The following is a 22,887-nucleotide window of genomic DNA, read 5'->3' as shown; positions in this document are numbered from 1 at the left end:
GAAATTAAAAAAAAGAATACTGGACAGAGTTAAGACACTGTTCTTCTAGCCAAAGTCCTGTCATAGATTATCTGTTTGAACTTTGAGAGTGCTTAAGTCTTGTAGCAGGGTTCTAATTCTAGAGTACAAGTTGGAGTCAAGAAAAACCCAAATTAAAATCTGGCCTCAGATGCTTTCAAGCCCAGGGTGATCCTGGGAAAGTCACTTATCCTTTGTCTCACTATACTCATCCATAAAACGGGGAGTCATTTAATCAGCTTAAGCAACCATTTTCTTATTTATAATGGAAATTGTACCTCACTTTCTTCATCTGTAAAAATGAGGAAATTGGACTAGATGATCCTTGAGATCTCTTCCAGTCAACACCAGGACTCCCTTTGATTTGAAAAAGGCATTTTTTTCTGTCAAAAACTACTTATTTCTTGGAATTCAAATGATAAAAAGCTCTAAACTTTAACAGTTATACCTCTGAAACAGACAACTTTTAAATAATTTGATGCTATAGAAGAGTTTGTCTCAGAATAACAGAAACTTCTTTGTCATGGGTATAGTTGAAGTTAGATTTTGCATTTATCTGATCTACTTAATTTTAGATTTACGTCACTATTTCTTCAGTAGAACAAAATCAGAAGGGAAAAAACTGAATCTGGTTAATTTTAGAATCTTTCTAAAAATTTGAAAATGCATTTCTTTTTACCTTTTGGGTTTTTTTTTTTTGCAAGGCAAATGGAGTTAAGTGGCTTGCCCAAGGCCAAGCAATTAGGCAATTATTAAGTGTCTGAGGCCAGGTTTGAACTCAGGTACTCCTGACTCCAAGGCCGGTGCTCTATCCATTGCTACCTAGCTGTCCCTTATTTCTTTTTACTTTACAAGGTTGTAACTTCAACTTTCTATTCTCAGGTAAATATTATGTGTCAGATTTTTTAAGTTTATTGAAGTATGTATTCATTTAAAAAAATTTTTTAAATAAAGCCTGTTCATTCCATGGAACATTATTGTTTATTTACAAAGAACATCCCTTAAACTTCCATAATAAAATTCATTAAAGTAGAAATATAAACAAAAGAATGCTCATTTATATATTTCATGAATATATTTTTAGTTAAGAAAGCAAGAATTTTTTGCTATTAGGAAAAAATAAACCAAGACATTAACTTTTAGGTTCTCAAACATAATGTGCATACCATTTCCCCTTTTTCTTTTTCACATTAAAGTTATTTCTGAAAATTTAGCTATTGAAAGCCTTTTAGACTCAAGGTAAATACTGTGGTCAATTTCACACCTTCCTCCAGAAGTTACATAGTATCCTTTGTTCTCAGCAAAAACATTTTCTTTGGTACTTTGTTTTGCTTCTTAAATTAATTTTACAATGAATCACACATCATTCTCTGATTTGAATGACTTCTAGGAATAGATATTTATTTATTTATTCATGGAGGACTATGAGAGGGTCAGTAATTAAGATGTCCTTTAGTGCAAATGACTTAAAGTCTTTCCCAATGTATCTACCTCACTTCCTGCTATAAATTGTGCCAAATAATTCTATTATGACATTTTTGTCAATAACAGCTGACATTAATATAGACTAAAATTTGCAAAGTATTTTACCTGCCTTATCTCACGTGAACCACAGGACAACAGGATGGTGGGGATAGTGGATAATTCAGGTATTATGTTCATTTTACAAGTAGGGAAGTTGCAGCTGCATATCCATGATCATAAAAAGCCAAGAGGGAAATTCATATTTTATCTTTTTTTATTTTATTATTTTACCAGGATAAGCACTCTATCCGCCAAGCAACACGTTGCTCATTAATTAATTCTGATATATATTTGATTATATTATATTCCCTAATATTATTAAGTATAGTAAAATCCCTAAAAATAACCTATGAGACAAGATGTTTACCTGAGCCTACAAACAAGAGTAACATTATATTAAAGGGTTTCATTGTCTAGTATTTCCTTTTTTTAAAAATTTATAAAACTAAGAAAGAAGTCATGTGTTTTAACTGATTTTGACATTCAATGGGGTAGATTTCTTACTCCTCACTCTTACAAAAGGGACAAAAAGAAGTCCTTTATTCCAACCAGTATTGGAATGACATACCCCCAAGGTTCCAGGACCATCAGGTCTTTCTTCCAGACCTACATTTCCAACCTCCTCCAACTGAATATACAATAGGTTTTATAGAATTCCTAGCTATAGATCGGTTAAGAACTATAGTTTCAGTGCCTACAATCATCCAAACAAAGTTATGATCAAATAGAGACAGTGCTTATAATAAGTGGATTTCCTGGGTTTTCCTCCAAAATATTCCGGGAATGTAACATTCTGTTCTAGTAGAATTATATCTGTATCTAGTTAAGGAGAGTGAAAAAGCTGCATATACTTCTTGCGGTATTATTATTTACTATCACTATATCTACATTTCACACTTATTTTAAGTACTTTATAATACTTTTTTGGCTACCAAAAAAAAAAAAGGAACAAACTGGCAAATGCAATATACTATTCTATTAGAGCATACTAAGAAAAATTAGGAATGAGCAATGCTTTTGAATATAACAGAAATTTTAGGAATTTGCTCGTTTTTATAACATTTTCACAATAAATACATAATGGATATAACATATTCCTTCCTCATATAAACTACTCATAAAAATTTCTGCATCTCTTCACCTCAAAATATTTGGAATATTATACCCCCCCATCCTCCCAATGAGAGTACAGTTAAGAGAAATAGTAAATCTCATTATCCTCCCACTCTATTTTTTATTCCTTCAAAAAATTCCTAATTACAATAATTTGGGAACTACTAGGATGTAACAGAAAATGCCAGATTAGCACAATTAAATAATTTATGCTAATGATATTTGCTCTGATTTACAACACATCTGATATATAGAACAAAGGATGGGAAGACTTGAATCCCCCACTGGTCATTTACTCATTACATTGACTAATTTCTTTTAGGACTCAGTTTCCTCATCTACAAAATGGGGGTGGACTATAGAAGAGTTGGAATAAATGATTTTTCTCTAAGGTCCTTTCCAACTCTGATTTCACAGGATCATGGGATGTTAATCTTTTTTCAAAGAGATCTAGAATTTTCAATGAATTTTTAGTGATCTTTGATTATTTCTATATAAATGAACTATTTATTAGGTGCTTAGATAGGAAAAGCTATATAAAGCACAATCCAAATTTCAACTGGTTCAAATCAACCAATATGTCTTGAAGGGATATTTGTCAAATGAATTTAAGTGGTATATCTTAATACAATTTTATCTTGTTTATCAATAAACTTTAATAGTGATTACAGTGAAAATGGAGTAAATCTCTAAATTTATTGCATTATTTTTCCCCAAATGAGGAAACTTATGAGATGAGGTTCCAATTTTAACAGTCCTAGAATCATGGATTTATTTAGCAAATTGCAAAGTATCCTAGAGGTCATCTAGTCCAAATATTCATCTTTTAAAGCTAAAGAAATAAGATGACAAAATTCAAATGAATACCTGAGGTCCCACAAATAGTACTTCGCAAAAGTGGAATTGAAATCCACTTCCATTGATTCCAAATCCAGGGTAAAACACTACATATCTAGACACACACACACACACACACACACACATATATCTGTGTGTGCATGTATATGTTTTATATATATACATATATATATATGTGCATGCTTGTGTGTGTGTGTGTATATACACACATACCCCTATAATTATATGCACATGCACATGTGTTGTATCTACATTCATATACGTGTGTACATATATACATATTTATTTATAATTAGTATTTTTAAATGAAGGAACCTATTTATAGAGTATTCAACACCACATAGTTATAAAACTTGGGGGAAAAAAGGAAACAGTATTTATCAGGATATATAGTTGAAACTATCTTAACTACACAAAATATATTTCACTAATTACTTCATTCATTTTTGACATGGCAATTTTTTTTAAATAAAGGAAAACTTTAAGAGCTGATTGTTTAACTTTTTACTCTTCAAGTAAGCTCTACAAATCACACTTGGGTTTTTTTTATTTCATTTATTGTCTAGACTTAAGGGAATGGAGAAAATGCTAATAATCAAGACTGGGCTTTAAAGAGTATATTCTGTTAAACATTTAACTCACATCCCTTAGCATTTAAGCATATCCTTAGAGCACATCCCTACTTTAAGCATTTTCTGACCATTTTTCTTCTCTACTGTGATTTAGAGATACAAACTACTACTTACTATTTTAACAGCACTCTATGCATTCCTTTGCTAAGACAGGTATGATGCACAGATGTAAAACGTGAAATAACTTGCCTGTCAAAGCAAATAACCTTTAATTGGTAAGTTCTTAGTCATCTATTGCATAATGTATATGTATGCTTTCCCAAGAAACAAACATGCTATCATAGTAAAAGACCAAGAGATGGAAAGCAGCTGGCATAATATAAAAGAAACCCTGGTTTCGGTTTCAGCTCTGCCATGACCTAGTTGTAAGATTCTGGACAAGTCACTTAACCTCTGAAGGTCTGTTTCCTTTTTTTTGTCAAGTGAAGGAGACTACATGATCTCCATTGGACCTTCTAACTAACATTTTATGAACATATCAAATGTGTTTTAAGTGTTACTGAATACCATTTTTCAATAAACCAACAAGGATTTAAGCACCTTTATGCCAGATACTATGTGAACTCCTGGTGACAAAATACAAAAAAAAATTTTTTTTTAATGAAAATCTCCACCTTCAAGGGGTTTACATTCATTGGGGAAGAAAATGTAAGTAAATATGTCAAAAGATAAATGTGAAAGGAGGGGAGAAAGAAAGACTTCATGCATAAGACATCACTTGAGCAAAGATTTGAAAGAACAAAATAAAAGTGCAGGTGAAATGAGAGTACATCCCAGGGATGGGAGATGGTCAGTGGAGAGTCATGGAAATGAGAAAAAAGTATCATGTATTAGGAAGGGCAAAAATAGTGGGGAAAGACAGAATGTGGGAAAAGGAAGGGAATAAGCATTCCTGCTTATTTCAGGTATCATGCTAAAAAAAAGTTTTATCTCATTTGACCATGGAATGTGGGAAGAGGGATAATGAAGCATAAGGTTGAAAAGTTAGGCTGGGATCAGACTTTGAAGAATTTTTAAAGCTACACAGAGGAATTCACATTGAATTCTAGGGACAGCAGGAAGTCAGTGGAGTTTCAGGGGATTGATATAATTAGATTATGGAAATCACTTTGGCAAGTATAAGGAGAATGGAGGGGAGAAGAAAGGATTTGAGGCAGAAAGATGAATTAAAAGGTTTCTAGGGTAGTCCATATGAGACTACAATAGGTTGATGACTTGTCGAGAACAAGAGTCATTTTATTAGAGAGCAGAGAAAATAAGGAATAATGTCAAGAGGGTTTGAGATGTGGAGAAAAGGAAACATAGTGAATCTTTCTGTAAAATACTCTCGCTTTCCCGTGATTTTCCTCATCTGAAAGTTTCTGTGTACATAAGCTAGTTAATGTTACCTACTAGCCTGTGTTATGTAATTTGTACTTACACAATGCTAGGACAAGCAGACAGCTCAGAAAGGTTAATTCAGAAGAACCCAAAGTTCTGGGAGGGCTCCCAAATGGAATCAAGTACTTAGGATTAAGTGAAATTGGTCCATTAGATCCTGGCCATGTCTCCTTTAAGTATAACAATACTCATAAAATGCTATGGGGTCCATGAAAGCTAGAGTCCTCATCATTGCTCATTAAAGGACCCTTAAGATTTCAACCCACATTGGGTTTAGTCCTATGGGAGTCTATTCCCTGAAGAGAGGGAATTTGGCCCTATCTTAGATTCTGGTTCACTATATTCCGACTCCAGAGCCCTAAGGGAGAGTTGCTAACATCTTTGTGTAGATATCCAGAGTTCCCATAAAAGGGGTGAAAAAGGTTCTCAATGTACAATATTGAACAAGTATAGGTCAGCTATTTATTTCCTCCACATTAAGAGTTCCCAGAGAGTTACCTGCAACATATTCCAGAGTGAGAACAATTAGGAAGGTGAAAGGCCTTGAGTCTATAGTATATGATCACTGTGAGGGGGGACCAATATGAATCATGAACTTCTTGGAGCACTGGGATTCTTAGTAGGAGATAGGGTCAGCTCACCAACTGGATGAAAACACCAATAGAGCCTAAAGGAAGCCTTTCAGCATCTAACTGAAACTTGTCAGAACCAATACAGAAGAAACTAACTCCCATTTGTGAAGGACAAGAGGAATGTGAATAGTCCACTTCAATTATAGATTATCAGTGATGATCACATTCCTTCTATTTGACCATCTTCTTTTTGATCTTTCTTCTTTGTAAGAAGCAGAGTAATTAATATGAAGTCTATTATTGAATATTTCCTACAATAAACTATTTGCTCCCTATTGATATGTTTATCAAGGCTCTCTTCAATTCGTGTATAAATGATTGAAAGTTGCTGTATTAGTGGACAAATGGGTACTATATATATATATATATATATATATATATATATATATATATCACCATTTAATCCTGGTCACTTTATTTTTTCAATTTGATAAAGACCAAGATTTTTCCCAATGTTTGATACCTTTCCCACATTTGGATACTTTATCGACACCCTCAGAACTATATTTTTATCAAGTACACATCTCTTTTATAAATACCATATAGGAAGTGGCCAAATCCAATAGCTTTTCCAACCACAGTCCTCTTTAATACCAATTCCATTTAGAAAGAAGGTACATCCGAAACTGTAATGTTAGAGTCCAAGTGAGGTAACTTCCATTACCACTGAAGGAGAAAATCAAATGATCTGTCATGTTTTTTGCAAATCTCTTCCTTGTTTTTCTTTCACTTGTAGCTTTCCTTTCTTTACCATTATTAAATGCTCTTGAGATAAATTCCTGTATAGGATACCGTTCAAAACTTCCTTTTTACTAGTATAATCCCCTCTGCTGTATGAAAAGATACTTGCTCATAATCATCAGTCATTCTTCATGAGATTTTTACAGACATCTAATTCTTTGCTATATTTGGAACTAACTTTTTTTGGTTGTTTGGGTAATAAGTCAAATATTTGCTGACTAGTGCTTTCTGGGGTCCTTTGGTCTTTCTCTTGTGGCAACTAATGTACATTGGTTAAATTTAATCTAGATGATATTATTTCAGTCAGTGTTGATGTCATTTCTGTTGTCCATTTCCTATTTTTGATTTTCAAAAACTTTCTTAAATAATTCAGGGATAAATCATTCCCACATTAAGCTACAGTTCTTTAATTTTTTAATTCTCTTCTTTTTTTAAACTGATTTTCATCTTGGCTTGACAAGTCACTTGTCTAACTTTAAAGACAGTTAATTCAAATACATATATTATATTAAAAACAAGTCTATTAAAATATAATCTATGTCATTCTTTATGATGTTATTGGCACTATATTCTTTTTTCAAAAACAATATTCATGACATAGAGGTATGAGACCACTATATAGTCTATAAGTCTCTATTTTCTTCATTCTGAACCACCTTTGCAGTTAAGTCCTTAAGTATCAGAATATTTGCTGATTTGATTAAAAGAGTCTATAAAATTCTTCATAGAACTTCTCTACCATCAGTAACTAATCAGTTGCTTGAAATACAATTATTTTCCTGGTAACCTTTTTTGCAAACTTGCTATATTGACTAATTAAAATGTGAAATAAGGTTTCTTCTATGCCCAAAGGGCTATAAAATTGTTCATATCCGTTGATCCAGCAAAGAGATCATTAAAAAGGTAAAAGGACCCATTGATATAAGCATATTTAAAACAGCTCTTTTTGTGATGGTAAAGGATTGGAAATTGAGAAGATGCCCATCAACTGGAAAATTGCTTAATAAATTGTGGTTTATGAATATAATAGAATACTCTAGCTCAATAAGAAATAATGAGCAGGCAGATTAAAAAAAAACCTGGAAACTCTTATAAGAACTGAAGTTGAATGAAGTAAGCAGAACCAGGAGAACATTGTACACAGTAATTAATCATCACACCCAGTAACAGCAACATTTTGTGATGATCAGCTATAATTAACTTAGCTCTTCTCAGCAATACAGTGATCAAGGACAATTCTGAAAGGTTTGTGATAGAAAATACTGTCCATATCCAGTGAAAGAACAATGGAACTATTACCTTTAATTTTTTTTAAAAAAAACCTATTATCTTATTATGTAATTTTGCTTTCTCTTATATTTTATTTTTTCCCCCTTAAGGATATGATTTCTCTCTCAACACATTCAATTTAGATCAATGTATAGCATGGAAACAATGTAAAGACTATCAGACTGCCTTCTGTGGGGGTGTGGGGGGAGAGAATTGAAAAAGGAGAAAATTGTAAAATTCAAAAAAAATAAATAAAAGAACTATGGAGTCTGAATGCAGATCAAAGCATGTTAGTTTCACTTTTTTTCTTATTTGCTTTTTGGGTTTTTTCTTGTGGTTTTTCCCTTCTGATTCTTCTTTCACAACATGACTAATATGGAAATAAGTTAATATGATTGTGAATGTGTCACCTATAGCAGATAGCTTTCTGTTTAGAAGGGGAAGGGAAAGGGAAGAGAGAGAAAATTTCACAGAAATGAATGCTGAAAACTATCTTTACATGTATTTGGAAATAACATACTATTAAAATAAAAACTAAAATTGTAAAGGGATTTTTAAAAAAAGAAATAAGGTCTCTCATTGCCCCTTTCCTGTAAGATAAATTCCACTTTGCCAACTCCTTGTCTTGCCTCTCCAAGGAGTACCTATCCTCCTTCCATTAAGCAATAACTTCCTTCTTCATTTATAGAAAAAATGTGAAAATTAATGCAATTCAGATGCTCCAGGAACATGTTGGTCACTGGACAAAGATTTCACATTTATAATACCAACAGTCAATAAGCATTTATTAAGTATCTACCATGTGCAAGTCATTGTTCTAAACGTCAGGGATACAAAAAAAAAGTCCCTGAACCAGAGAATTTTTCAATTTAGTTCTCAAATGTTAAATTGAAGTTTACTGATAGGCTAAAAATAATGTGATTCATACTCTTAGTAGCCTTTGCCTTTTTGTATCCTAAGCAGTTTATACAGTGTCTATCTATAGTAACTAGTACATAATGTTTATTAATTCATCTCTTGCTACTATGTAGTCACTACAGAAACAGAAAGGAATTGCACAGGACCAAGTGACATTTAAAAAAATTTTTCTTTGTTCTATGTATTCCCTTTGCCAAACAAAACCCCCTAATCTCCAGGTGAAATTTAATATGTACTCTTAAAACAGAGATTCACAGTTTCACATAAAACCCTTTCTTTCCTTCCTTTTTTGTATATATGAAAATATTAATGTTTGTTAAAGTCATAATAAAAGTAATTTTCAAATACTAAAAGAAAAATATCCCAAATTTTAAATAAGACAGGCAAGAACAAAGTAGAATCATAATCTCCTTTACCATATTTTTCTTCTAGTCTCTACAATATATAATGGTGGGGGAAGGGTTTATGCCAGGAGAATAAGTTGAAGTCAATGTTATAAGGCAGGGACAATGGCAATTATGAAAGATTCTAGTTACTCTACATTCCATCTACTAAAATCATGGAACATCCTAACATCCATCTACAAAGATCACCAAAAGGCTTTCATTTAAGGACTAAAGTACTCCTTATAAAACCTCTAACTAAATATGAATAAATTAAAATAGAAGGATTAAGTTTATTCCTCATTGTATTCTCCCTTTTTTTGAAAAATTAACACATCTCCCCAAGCTAGCTTCCCCCCCCCTATATTTTTCAGGGGAAAGCATCTAAAGTTGGTCTCATCTTGAAATCAGAAGAATTCAGGATTTACCTATTGTATTAAGGATATTCCAAAATCATTTGGCCAAACCCCATCTTAATCAGATAAAAGACCCTACTACCTTCAGAGGCAGGGAGGTGGGCTAGATGAAAAGACTTTGCCTTTTCCCATTCAAAGTTGTAAGAAGAATACTTTTAGTCCTTCATTATCATAGATAGAATCAACTCATTTCAGCATCTATTTAACAGGAATTGGTTAAATTAGGAATCTACCAGATGGCAAATTTGCAGACCCTGCCTCCCTCCCTGTTAGTTGTTAGCTAATTAGCAAAGGAACACTTTTCTTGCTCCTTCCCTATCTTTTGGTGCCTCTTCACCATGGGAAGGCACCCAAAGTTCTCCCTCACACTCAATTCATAGTTTTAAAAGACTGATGTAGGGGTGTCTATCGTAGTGCTTTCTCCAGCTGCAAAAACAGCCAATTGTATTGCTATTCCACTTTTGGACAGTGCTAATGTCTTAGAGGTTTTCGTTATATCAAGCCAAGATATGTCTCCATTTTTTTGTCTTTCTTATTCCCATCTCAACCCAATAACAGCATATCAAATATCTGAAGATTGTTAAGATGCTGCCCAATCATAACACCTCTCTTCTAAAAGCCATTCCTAAACTCTTCAGCCAGTTTTCAATTTAGGCATGAACTCAAGGTCATTCAGCAGCCTGGGCACCTTTATCTGGATGCTCTCTAGTTTTTCAATGGTCTTCCTAAATTGAGGCACCCAGAACTGAACAATATCTAAATGTGGTCTGATCAGGTGATAGTAGAGTTATTAGAGAAGACTGTTGTCTTCTCAATAACATAAGTTCTCTATCCCCACCTCCCAAAGCAGTGTTGCACAGTGGCTGGGGCTAGAGAAGCCAGCTTTAGACCTGGATTCAGGTCCTGTCTGGTCCTCTCTGGAAAGTCCCTTAACTTCTCAGTACCCTCTAGCAACAAATTATAAGGCAGGTGCCTGAATTGTTAAAGGGAGTTTCCTTCCTCATGGGAAGTTCATTATATCAATGAAGTCACAAGTCTAGCAATGAGAAAGAAAAAAAAAAAAAAGCAACTCAATGCTGACCCTCTTGAGCTTGCTAGTCATTACATCTCTCAAACAGAGAGTTTAAGTATTTAGATGAAATTCCATCCAATTACATTATCTCTATTTTGGTACCTGGAAAGCTGATTTTTTTAAAACTTGTCTTCATTCCTATTGCATTTCATTTTTATTAAATATGGTCTTCTGTTCTCGTTCTTTAATATTGTTTTTTGAATCCTGATACATCTAGCATGATTAACTCTTCCTTGGACCTGTGTCCCTGGCAAATCTGATTAGGTATGACATTTGAGTCAACAGAAATGTTAAATAGTCTAGGACAAAAAGGACAATTGGAAGTGAAGCTGTAAAGATTAAAATCTCAATCAGTAAGTACAGTCACAAGAAGGGAAGACAAGATATTAGTATCTTTATACCTCAAGCATGTTTTCAGTTAAAGAGATTCCTGGGCTATGGAGACAGTATAAACAATAACAACCCAGAGGGAACCAAGTGATAAGATAGAAGTGTAACCTAATAACTCTCTCCATACTTTTCTAACTTGTTCCACATGGAGAACTTGGAGAATTCTAATATATGAAGCTCTCTCCATGCTACAATAGTCTCCTCTTTTTGTAAACTAAAAGGCAAAGGGGGAGCTATGTTTTTATATGTATACTTCGTATTCAGAGGTGTGCAAATGTGAATACTAGCTTTCTACATTGTCTCACTAGGCTATGTGAAAGTAATGAAAAAAACAATAAAACAGTTCACTGATACCTTGAGCTGAAATTACATTCTGAGAATAGAAATGGATAGAGATGAGACATGGGAGAAAGGAAACTTCAGCTACAGAAAGGATGCTGAAATGAAATTAGGTCAAACTAAGAGCATATATTGTCTAAAATAAAAGTCAGTCTCCCAGCGGGAGTTGGCATAAAAAAGCAGTGGGTTCTAACCACAAAGAATTGTTATCTATTCTTCATCCCTGGAGGTCTGTTCCCCATCAAGTGGAGGCTGGATGACCACTTCTCATTCCTTGTTAGGGATTTCTGTTCAGCCAGTTGGGCAAGACAATCTCTTAGGCCCATTCCAACTTGTTTTGAAGTAGAGACAAATATAAGAATTTTTCATCTTTTGAAGACATTAAAACAAATTTAATGGTGGTTGACTACCAATATGGCTACACGCTTTACACCTCTAGCTCCTTCTTTTTAGTCTAAAACACAATGAGTGCTAAAAAAGGATAGAATTATATAAACAAATTATTATTATTATTATTATCCCACAAAAAAAGAAAGGCGAGGCACCAGAACATCAAGTAAGCTGACCTACTCTACAAAACAAAAATAGCATCTCTAGTATCATCCCCAAACCAATCCCTGAATCACAAAAATTCAATTAGTGACCAATTGTTAAAAATTTCTTATTTGATGGCTTGATAGAATAATTACCAGTATCACAGTTTGGAAATGACCAATAGTTACTTTTGGCAACTCTCCCTCTCTGCAGGGCTTTCAGACTGCATCATTTTCTAAATCATTGAACTCACCAACTACGATAAATTAAAATGTGGCAAAATCATAGGATTTTATATCTAATTCAAACTGAGGCTCGGGGAGATCAAGAAATTTAATCAAAGTCATATAGGCATGCAATAAAAAGCTCCTGCTCTTGATGCCAAATTTGATAGTTCTCTCCATCATATTACACTTCCTCTACCTTCTTCCAGTTGATTTTAAAAAATCATTCTTTTCTGTTGCATAACTTTTTTCCAGTTCCTTGCATTTTTCCATAATGAGTTTTTAACTAGATGTCTCTGGATTTGGCATTTCCTTCGTGGATTAGTATTAATATACCTCTACCAGTTTCCCATTGTTATCAGGTCTCTATTAGAAAGAAGAAATTTAAGCCCTCAAACAAAATCCATAAAATAGGAAAACTGAAATGGTATCTTCAGTTTTGATATCTTGTATATATATAAGCCATCCTACCCATTTGCTATAGATAAATACCATTATCTATGCTTAATATTTTAAGCTCTCTTGTAAGATAATGGCCTCTATGACCACTGCAATCATTGATATAATTTAGCAATAATTTTCATTTAGAATAGCAAAAAGTATTCAGTATTCTCCCTAGCTCTAGCTAATATCATTATTGCCAAATTATAAGTGATTCCCTCTAATGAAAAAAGTTCTAAAACTAAAAGCATGAGTGCCTGGAATATAGATTTTGTTGAGTCATTTTTCAATTTTTCCAATTTTTCATGACCCAAATTGAGGTTTTCTTGCCAAAGATACTTTTCCCCATTTCCTTCTACAGTTCATTTTACTGGTGAGGAAACTAAGACAAATAGGGTTTAGTGATTTTTATAGGGTCACACAGCTAATAAGTATTTGAAATTCCTATCTTCTATCAAATTTGAACTCCTATCTTCCTGTCTCCAGCAAAATTAACACTCTTATCTACTAAGTCACATAACATGGAAAATAGAGTTAAGCAATTAAAAAATACTTATGGTTAACAAAATTTTAGCAAAGAGAACTAACCCTTTGTCCTGACTCAAATTTAACTGAACAACTTGCCCAGTTCTCTCCCCTACCGTATCACCAGTAGCTGTTTATGAAGGCAAACATCTAACACTGGCCTGACCATATGAGAGGGCTGCTCCTACTATTATGATGTTATTATTTCTCTATCACAAGATATTATCCTTTGAGTTTCCCCCTGTCTCAAACATAAAGGAGGAATTTACACCTAGCAAAACACAACACTCCCATATAGGTCCCCCACCCTGGACAGACTTTAAAGATTTGATCAGTCTGAATCCAAGAAGGACCCTGGCCTCCTTAGCATGGAAATGTAAACAGTCAGAATAAAAATTCATCCAAAGTGGGGTGGGGAGGGGGGGGGCTGCGCAGTAAGTTTCAAGGTCTAAAATCTGCCTTAGTGGAAGAAGTTCCTAGACCACTGAAATCATAGGTCTTTGACATAAAGGGTACAACTTTTGAATTTATAAATGAATCCAGAGAGTATAAGATATTTTTTTATTTAGAATAGTGTGTTATTATTAACAGTCAAGAGGTCCATTCTCATACTATTATTCAAGTAATGATCACTCATCTTTCCACATAAAGCAAGGGTTCTTAATCTGAGCTCTAAGAATTTAAAAAACAAAGTGTGGTAACTGTATTCTAAGATTCCCTTCCTTTGTAATCTTCTGTATTTTATTTCATGAATCTAAAACATTGTTTTGAGAAAGGGTTAACAGGTTTTCAGGGCAGCTAGGTGACTCATTGGATAGAGTGCCAGGCCTGGAGTCACAAAGACTCAATTCAAATCTGGCCTCAGACATTAGTAGCTGTGTGACCTGGGCAAATCACTTAACTTTGTTTGCCTCAGTTTCTTCATTTGTAAGATGCACTGGAGAAGGAAATGGTAAACCATTCCAGTGTCTTTCCCAGAAAACCCCAATAGTTGTCATGACTGAAACAACTGAATGACACAGACCTTGACAGTCTGCCAAAGAAGTAGATGAAACAAAAGGTTAAGCATCCCCGCCATATAGGAAAATCTATTCCACATCATTTTCACATCTAGAAAAATCATAAGGAGTATATTAAGTATTACCCTTTGACTCAGCAATACCACTGTTAGATATGTTCCCCAAGATGTTCAAGGGAAAAAGAAAAGAACCTACATGTTCTAAAATGTTTAAAGCAGCTGTCTTCATGGTGGCAAAGAACTAGAAATTTAGGGGATGCCCATCAATTGGAGAATGGCTAAACAAGCTGTGATGGAATACTACTATGCTGTAAGAAATGTTGAGTAGGTTATTTTTAGAAAAAACATGGAAGAGACCTGCATGACATAATGAAAAACAGAATGAGCAGAACTAAGAGAACATTTTATATAAGCAATATTGTCTGAATAGTAAATGTGAACAACCAAGTTATTCTGAGTAGTATAAATACAAAAAAAAAATACAAAGGCCCTTTGAAGGAAGATGCTGGCCATTTCCAGAGAAAGAAATGACAAATAAAAGAATACAAAGAATGATTTTTACATATATAAATCTGAGTCAAATGTTGGTCTTCTCTAGTGCAGGCTGGCAAAGGAAGGAAGAAAGTTTGAAACCTTAAATGTCATAAAATTTAATTTTTTAAAAGAGCATATTAAGTTTGAGTAGAGGCTTTGAGAATTTCGTTTCTTGAAAGCTCTATCTTGCATCTTTGAAGTGTTGGAAAGTTAAATAAAAAAATAATGAATGAGTCAGAATGCCTGGTCCATTCAAAGAAAAATCTCCCCCCAAATTCAAAATGAAAAACTTTTAGCCTATGGTTGCTGGCTCCTATTGAGATAAAAAGTTTACTGAACTGGGTTGATTATTTTCTACTATTTAAGGTCAAATTTAACATGTGGAAATATGACAAGTAAGATAAAAACCAAAAGAAGTCTCAATGGAAGTTACAAGTGCTAGTTATTACTGCATGAACCAAACACCTAAAGTTCCCAGTAGTTACCAGCTTTTGGGGTAAATTTGAGTTGCAACTGCAACCTTTTAAAACATAATTTAACAGAAGACCAAAAATTCTTCAAGCCAAAGCCACCAAATCTTTATGCCACAAAATATATTTACAAAAGGTAACATCCTGTTTTGATAGCAACAATTCCATAAATAAAAAGAAATTTGACAAAAAGTAACTCAAATAAAAACCACGTTCACATGAAAATTGTTAGCATACTAGATTATTTCACAAAACAAGAATTTAAATTCCTTGGCACACCTTCATTCAACACTTTAAAATTGCCAGTCAACTATATAACCAATGAGCCATTAACATACCTCTCTCTCTGACTCCACTTGGCAATTTATATTGAGGACCATAGTCCATCTCTAACCAAAAAGCAACATCAATACCAAGTAAATGATATTCTTATTCTTCATCACACCTTCCATCATCACAGAAAAGAGATGGTTTTTTGACTGCGTAAAATGATAAATACCAAAAACAAAATAAAATCACTCACTTTACTCACTTCTAAACAGTGTCTTGGGAGCCATTAGTGGCCTTCCAAAGGTTTCTGGTAGACTAACCTCTTGTCAGCCTTCCATCACCTTCCTCAGCATTCCGCTGAACAACTTTTATTTGAGAAAACTTGTGAATTCTAGTTTAAAAAAAAGTTCTCGTGTATACTAAAATAATTAAACCAGTATTCTTTTTGTGGGAATAAAAAAGAAAAAGCTAAACAAATAGTGGTATATGAATATCACGAATGCCAAAAAAAAAATGACAAAATGAAAAATTCAGAGACACCTAGGAGACCTGTATTCACTAAGGCATAGAGAATTAAACTGAATCAAAAAGACAATGAATTGCTACATAGGCTTGACCAGGAAAAGTTGAGAAAATGTCCATCCCTCCTTCCTTTTTTTTTTTTTTTGAGGGAGAATAGGGTTGAGGAAGGAGACAGGTTGTGGATAAGTAATATTACAAATTATCAAATATGTGGGGTTGAATTGGCTAGTTTTGCTAAACTGCTTCTTTCTCTTTCCCTATTCCTTCTTAAATCTTCTACATGGTGATGACTCATTGAGTAGAGAAAAAGATGATATTTCAGAAATAGATCTGATGTAAAAAACAAAGAAATAGCAAAAATAAGGATTTTTTAAAAAATATTTTTAAGATAGAGCACTAATAAAGGAATACAAAAAGCTTTTTAAAACCTTGGAGTATCAATGAAATGGAGTCAATGAAAATTCAAACTAGAAAAATTGCCTAAAACAATGTTATTTGAATAGCTAGAAGGGTCTCAAAAGGTCATATAGTGCAAATCCCTCATTTTTCAGGAGACTGTTGCACAGAGAGATTAAATGGTAATAACAATAGTCACTTGAACCCAGGTCCTCTGTCACCAAATCCATACTTCTACTTCACCAAGTTGCCTCATCAAATGAACTGAAATCAATTTCACCTAATGTAGAGGGTAAATTCAGTTAATCCTGATTCTGATTGTTCTGTCAAAAGTCACATGGGAAAGAATTGAGCTTGGGGAAAGAAACTAGACCACTATATTTTAAATACTACATTTAACTAGATATTCACATATATTTACCCTAGGCAATTCATTTAACCTTTCAGTGACCCAGGCAACTCTTAAATCCAGAAGTCATCGAGCAAATGTTGAACCACATTGGTAAAGGAGTTTTCATTTGGGAGTTCCCAATCCTAATGAAATTAAGACCCCACTTATTAAAATAAATTAGCACATGAATGTGCACACATATAATTAATAAAGAGAGTTGGTGAATTTGTCTTCGCTTCTCAGGCCATTAGTATTTTCTTTATGATATGCCTAAATCAACATGAATGTATATGGACATTTAGTGTATAAATGAGAAGCAACGGACAAAGTGATAGACTTCAGACTCAGGAGAACAACAAAGATTTATCAAGCATTTGAAAATGCGAGACCCTGTGCTAAGTATTAGGAATGCAAAGAAAAAATGTGCAAACAGCCCTTGCTCTCAAGAAGCTTACATTGGGATAGAAGGGACAATATGTATATAAATAGCTATATATGATAATGTACATCCATAATAAAAGGTTTTCTGGACCATGCCTAGTTTAAGCTAATCCAATAATTCAGGCTCCAGACTGGACCTCAAGGTGACATATTTATGCAGCCTAAAAAATTTAAATAGTAAGAAAGGTATTCAACCATAAAAAAGGTTCAAGCCCAAATCATATGACCCAATCAAATCCTGAGGACAGTCTTCTAGCTTCTTTACAAGAGAAACCGACCCCACCTATGCAAAACAGGTGCTACTCCTTCCTACAAGGTAACCTTAGCCTAGGCACCAGCAGCTGGTCTTCTAGTGGGGGGGGGAGGAATGGAGAAGAAGGGGGAAAGAATAGTCAAGGCTTCCAGCAAGAGGTAGAATCTGAGCTGAATCCAAAAGGATGCCAAGGATTCAAAGACATGAAGGTGAAGGAGGAAAGTATTTCAGGAATAGAACACAGCTAGTACAAAAGGAGGGAGGGAGAGAGAAAGACAGAAGACACAGTGAAAAACTACACTTCTATCCTCACAGTTCATTTTATAAAGATTGCAATATGTAAATGAGATGAATTTGCTTTGGGGGAGAAAATAAAATTCGGACAATTTTAAAACTCATCAAGTAGCTTTAGGATGGAAAAATAAAGAAAAGCACAATAAATGAATTTGTTATGCAGGTCAACACAAGTCAGAATTAATGGCATAGAAGAAGTGATACAGGCTCCTTTTGGACCCTAATAAGCTTGTTCTATTGGCAGCCACAGCTATTGTTTTAAAAAAGGTTTTCTTTCAGGCTCAGGAACTCTGGTTGAAGGAGATTGAAGCAAGTTATTGTTTTGAGAAAGATTTAACTAAACAGTCTTTGTACATATATCATTTGGAATTTTTAAAACTGAAGCACAACTCTAAGTAATTAAGAATTTTTTTTAATATCACTGGAGAATTATAATTCACTCCTGTGGCTTTAAACCCCCAATTGCTTCCAACAATGTCTTCTACATAATTATGCTGGCATAGGTTCATTTCCCTTCTCCAAATTTATCCAGTCTCTTTCTGATCTAAGATATTCTTTTTCTAATTTTGAGTGAACTGTAGTCATAATATGCCACCTTATTCCTAAAAAGAAGAAAGTCACAGAAGTTGGATTATTTGCTCAGGACATAGCAATTTAATAGTAAAACTGGATTAGAACCATTTAATGTCTACTGGAATAAAATCTTTTAAATTAGGTTATATATGTAGTACCTTTTTAAGTGAACAGTTTTATCACATTAAAAATAGCTCATTTCTATAGCACTTCAAAGTTTACAAAATGAATTCTGCAAAATGTATTTTTGCATTTTGGTGGGTAGGTAGCTAGTAAAAATAATATCTGCATTTTACAGAGCAGGAAGCTTAATCTCAGGAGGTAGCAATTTGGCCATGATCAAAACTGGGCCTAGAATCTAGATATTCGAATACCAAATTTGCAGAGCACATTCCACAGAAAAGAAGACATTTTCATTATTTATTAACTGGGGCCTACTCATTTCCTAATCCACAAATTAGATTAAACATACCGAATGTTTCTTCAGTCTCAGAAAAGTGTAAGCAGTCAAAGAACCGTTTCTAACATTATTCTTCCTTAGGCTATTGTCTTGAAGAATACAACAGTTACCAAGGTAGGGAGAGTAGATTGTTTAAAAACCTAAGCCTTAGAACTGGTTTCAATAACAATGTCCTCTAAAACAATTTATAAATGAGAGGACATTAGGCTTCAGAGGAAAAAACAAAGAGGAAAGAAGGACTTTCAAATGCAAGTCTCTAAAACTCCTTTTAAAAGCCAGTAAAGAAAATTTTCCTAGGGCAAATGGGAAAAAGCCGGACAATTAGAAGAGAAGCTTGACAGGGGGCAAGCATTTGACCACGCCCACGAAGTCATGCCTTCCCGGGGGCTAGTAAGCTAGACATCAAGAAAACCGAGATATTAAGACACTCTTAAAAGGGGTTACCATAGCAACGGAATTCATCCTCCCCTCCTTCTTCAAGGAAATAATTCACAGCCCAGCATCATTTTTTCAATAAACTACCGATCCAATTAACAGAGCAAAACCAGTTGACAATATAAATACGGGGGGGGGGGGGGGAATTGGGAAGGAGAGGAGGCAGTAAAAATGAAAGGCACAATACTTCATTAGGGAAAGAACAAGGTGAGAAAAAAGTACGCAGGACTGAAAACCTTTCTGGTATTAGTTCCTTAACCTCCAACACTTTATCCAAAAGGGTGGGAAACCTAGCCAGCCAAACACCACTTCCTTCTCAGGACATTCTGAGAAAACCAGATTTTTCAGCCCTCCTTCCCCCAGCGAAGAGATATCAACAGATCACTTCTGAGTTGATGCCTCAGGATGCAAGCTTGGCCCGGGTGCCCTTCATCTCGGAAACCGTGGAGAGGGCAAGGGAGGAGATGCTCACCGCCTTGGGGATGGGGACGGGAACAACCAGCTAGACAGCTCAGTGGCTGGCACCACAACCCACTGCGGTGGCTTTAACCACCATTCGTTTCCTGCACTGTCTCCCGCCCTCCCAGCTGTAGGGCTACTACCAGACTCATTTCCACAACACCCCGCCGTCCTGCATGCACATTGCCCCCGACAATCTGCTTCGAACTTTGCACGGCCCTTACAACTGGCGCAAGAAACGGTGATTTCTTTTTAGAGATGGGGGTCGGGGGGCGCCGCAGAGCATTTCGTCTTCCTCACTACCTCTCCTCTACGGCTAGGAGCTGAATCTCAGAGCAGCCAGGCGGCAGGGATCCCCTTTTCTCATAACCTAACCTTTGCTACTCCAACACCCCGACCCCGGGTGAGGGGGCATTAGATGAAAGGAAGAGAGTTGTTCCATAGCAGCGCTGCCCAGCAGCATCAAGCTGGAGCTAAAATTTCTTTTGCCTCCTTGCTTTCACCGAATCCCCGAGGAGGGGCGACGCATTGGACGTGGTCAATTTACCTCGTGTAAAAACACATCTGAAAATACATGAAAGAAAAGGGGGGCGTGGAGGGAGATGGTGAACAACCCTCATCTTTCCCCCTAAATTCCCTTCTTCCCAGCTCGCCTCAGTTTTGCACCGAGGTGCAGCCATTTTTCCAACCCCCACCCTAGGGGCAGTTAGACTTCTCAGTCCAAGCCCGAAAGCCCAGAGTTGTCCTGTTCCAGTACCCACCCATACCCAACCTGAACGACGGGTTTAAAATTTACCTACTTCCTCCCTCAGCTCAAGGAAAAGGAGAGGAGGAGAGAGGGGGGGGAGGGGGTAGGGGAGGGGGAGGGAGGGAGGGAGAGAGAGAGAGAGAGAGAGAGAGAGAGAGAGAGAGAGAGAGAGAGAGAGAGAGGAAGAGAGGGTAAGTCAGGGAGGAAGAGCAAATCCCGCAAACCTACCGCCCTTCCTGAGACGAACACGCAGCCCGCTCGCTTCCTCACCGTGCCCTCTGTGCCTCGTAATGAATGAGAAGAATCTGAGTCCCCGTAAGCTATAGGGAGGGACCGTGCACCGCGCGGGGCTCCCTCTTTACCTGGACAGCCTGCGACTGCTGCGAAAGGCAGCTCGGAATACAATGGGATCCTTTTAAAGAGTTTCCCCAGTAGTAGCTAGTATGTTACAAGCTCGCAGGTGACATCACTCCCAGACTAATAGGATACAATGTAGCACTGACTGCGCATGGACTTCCCGGCTGGGGCCCAGAGAGCGCTGGGAATTGTAGTTACATTCAGGGGATTCGGTCCCTGGGCAGCTTCTCAGCACCTAGATGCCTAGGACTACAGTTCCCAATGCAATCCTCAGGAGCCTCCGCCTCCTCCCCGCAGATCCTCCCTCCCTTGGACACGCCTCCCTTCCTACCCCGCCCCTTTCATCTCCTAGCTTTCCCCGTGGTCATTCGGATTAGAAAGGAGGGTCCTAGCAAAAGGGAGGCTAAGTCTGAAGATTTTAATTCTCTTTTACTGGACCCTTACTGTACCCAGCTCACGACCTTAGGACCTCCCAAAGAGGCTTTTTTTCCCTCGTTGGTTTCCAGATTTCTTTGGGAGAAAGGGAGATTTTTACTTGCCCCAGAGAAATGGCATTGTCCACTCAGGAATCTTTTGGCCCCAGTCGAGAGAACAAAATAGACTCTCGTTCTATTCTCTGTCGTTGAGAAATCAAAGCATTCAATAGTTCCTTCTCAAAAACAACTTCACAGTAATATGCTGATTCCACATTGATTTAAATGGTCCCCAAATGCTGACTTTTCCCTTCTCTTTTCTCCTGTCTCCTGTCTCCTCGTCCTTCCATGTTAGAGGGCAGAACTCAATTGCACAAGTTCTGCAAGCATATCATCGGAAAAATTAGTGGAATCAATCAGTACAAATAACATGATGACCCAGTCCCTTGTGCTGTTGCTGGGGCAGAGGGTGGACTGCCCCCATCTGCTGAAGTGCCGGCCCATGGTCATTTATAGCAGGCTTTTGTTCAGTTCTGGAGGTAGTCTTACTGCTCTTGCTGTGAATTCCATTTGTAAGTCTTAAAAAAATTAATGAAAAAACACCCCCCACACACAGAACTTTCTCTTTTATTTTTAAAAAACGTTCTTAATTCAAACAACAAAATCAAGATGGGGAAACACTAGAATTTGACAGGATTAAATGTCAATGAGTTTATTTTGGAATATTTTGGAATAAAATTTAGACTTACCAAAAGTCATGGAGCAGGATATATTAGAATATAGTGGTAATAATACAATAATAATATCCAGATAGCATTTCTATAGCATATTTTATAATATCTCTTTTTTTCCCCTCACAATAACTCTAGGTGCTATTATTATCTTCATTTGAAAGATGAGAAAACTGAGGCAGACTCAAGTTAGAAGACTTGTACAAGATCACATAATTAGGAAATGTGTGAGATCAGATTGGAATTAGTTTTCCTTCTTCTAGATTCAGCACTATCCACTGAACCAAATAGCTGCCACTATTGGCTTCTAGATTTTTAGTTCTTTATGTTTAGATTCACTACCTACCATTTAACTGGAAGTTGAATACTAAATCATACTGAAAACTAACAGGTTGTTAATGAGTCTTCACAATATTTTCCATTAAATTAATTACTTTTCAGATTCAAATATGTTAAGGCCTTTAGGAAGCAAATTACTTTTATGTTGAGGGAAGAATTTTTACAGTGAGTTTAATTTTAATTTTATCAGTTCTTTGCATTACAATGTCTTAACATAAAAAACACTGCCTAGCAAATACTGAACTCCCCTACCCCACAAAAATGCACATTCAAATTAAATTTTCAATTAAAACTATGTAATAACATTATTTCAAAATACCGTAAACATGATTTTCTACTTTTGCACTTGGTTTATATTTCAACTTTGTCAATTT

At 35.6% G+C, this 22,887-nt stretch overlaps 1 protein-coding gene across 3 annotated transcripts in view; it reads right to left on the bottom strand.

Annotated features, from left to right (window-relative positions):
* Positions 1–21,191, bottom strand: part of DAAM1 (dishevelled associated activator of morphogenesis 1) — a 222,193-nt gene extending 201,002 nt beyond the window's left edge. Inside the window, exon 1 of one of the 3 annotated variants that reach the window (XM_074235915.1) lies at positions 20,902–21,191. The gene's annotated coding sequence lies outside the window, so the exon portion shown is untranslated. The remainder of the gene's footprint in view (positions 1–20,901) is intronic. The other 2 variants (XM_074235916.1, XM_074235917.1) reach the window with 2 other exon arrangements.
* Between the last annotated feature and the right edge of the window lie 1,696 nt (positions 21,192–22,887).

The sequence above is a fragment of the Macrotis lagotis genome, chromosome 4 (genome assembly GCF_037893015.1).
Source record: "Macrotis lagotis isolate mMagLag1 chromosome 4, bilby.v1.9.chrom.fasta, whole genome shotgun sequence".
In the NCBI taxonomy this organism is placed as follows: Eukaryota; Metazoa; Chordata; class Mammalia; order Peramelemorphia; family Peramelidae; genus Macrotis; species Macrotis lagotis.
The sequence above is the reverse complement of the archived record's forward strand: the minus strand, read 5'-3'. Positions and strand labels throughout refer to the sequence as shown.